The sequence below is a fragment of the Arachis duranensis genome, unplaced genomic scaffold (assembly GCF_000817695.3).
Source record: "Arachis duranensis cultivar V14167 unplaced genomic scaffold, aradu.V14167.gnm2.J7QH unplaced_Scaffold_166601, whole genome shotgun sequence".
Lineage (NCBI taxonomy): Eukaryota > Viridiplantae > Streptophyta > Magnoliopsida > Fabales > Fabaceae > Arachis > Arachis duranensis.
In genome coordinates this window covers 9,500-10,788 of record NW_026264265.1, presented here as the reverse complement: position 1 = coordinate 10,788, position 1,289 = coordinate 9,500, and the positions used below count along the sequence as shown (strand labels likewise).

General features: G+C 40.6%; 1 non-coding gene across 1 annotated transcript; it reads right to left on the bottom strand.

The window, feature by feature from the left end:
* Positions 1-837: 837 nt before the first annotated feature.
* LOC127743995 (small nucleolar RNA R71) lies at positions 838-944 on the bottom strand. Its single transcript, XR_008005208.1, has one exon. It is a non-coding gene; the product is annotated as a small nucleolar RNA R71 (small nucleolar RNA).
* Between the last annotated feature and the right edge of the window lie 345 nt (positions 945-1,289).

The window sequence follows — 1,289 nt, the reverse complement described above, 5'->3', positions numbered from 1 at the left end:
GACAAGTTTTCATGCATCAAGTTTATGGCGCCGTTGCCGGGGATTGATTTTGTATCAACAATGACTAAGTTGGAAGTTCACTAGATTGAGCATTTTTTTGCTTTGTTGTTTACTCTATTCAGTCATTTATCCTCATTTTGATTAGCTTCTTCCTTATCCCCTTTACCCTCTCTGTTTTTTCTTTCTTTCTTTGTTATTATCTACAATTCAGCTCACTAACCCACTAACTGTTTGATAATTTGCATCACTCACACTAACAATCACTCTAACAAGAATAATCTCTTCATTTCATCTCTTGCTGTGTGATTTGTTAGTTGTATGACAGGGAGAAGAGGGAAAGGAGTTGTTAGTGCTGAGGAAGAGGAAGAGTACTTTGAAACCAACATGTAAGAGAACTTGGAAAACAATCATGAAGGAGAAGCTCACAACCATGCTAGAGAAGGCCCTGCAAATCATGCTGGGTAAGAAAGGAGAGTTCTAGGCTCCTACATCAATCCAAATCCAGAAAACTGTGGAAGTAGCATCCAGAAGCCCACCATACATGCCAACAACTTTGAACTAAAACCCCAGCTCATCACCCTTTTTCAGAACAACTGCTTATTTGGAGGAAGTGCTCAACAAGACCCCAATCAACATCTAACCACCTTCCTGAGAATTTATGACACTGTGAAGTCTAATGGAGTCCACCCGGATGTTTATAGGCTACTTTTGTTCCCTTTTCCACTCAGGGACAAGGCATCCAAGTGGCTTGAATCCTTCCCAAAGGAGAGCTTAACAAATTGGAAAGATGTGGTGAACAAATTTTTGTCAAGATTCTACTCTCCTCAAAGAACTAATAGGCTGAGAGCTGAGGTGTAAACTTTCAGGCAACAAGATGGTGAGACTTTCTATGAGGCATGAGAGAGGTTCAAGGACTTAACAAGAAGATGCCCACTAGATATGTTCAATGAATGGGTTCAACTTCACATTTTCTATGAAGGTCTTTCCTATGAGTCAAAGAAGGCTGTAGATCATTCATCAGGGGGCTCTCTAAACAAGAAGAAAACTATTAAAGAAGCCATAGATGTCATTCAAACAGTAGCTGAGAATGACTACTTCTATGCCTCTGAAAGAAGTAACACTCGAGGAGTAATGGAGCTGAACCACATGGATGCATTGCTAGCTCAAAATAAAATGATCACCAAGCAGCTAGCAGATCTCACCAAGAAGGTTGAGGAAAACCAAGTTGCAGCAGTCATCACTTCATCACCAGCTCAAGAAGGAGTGAATATAGGAGAAGAAGGTGACTG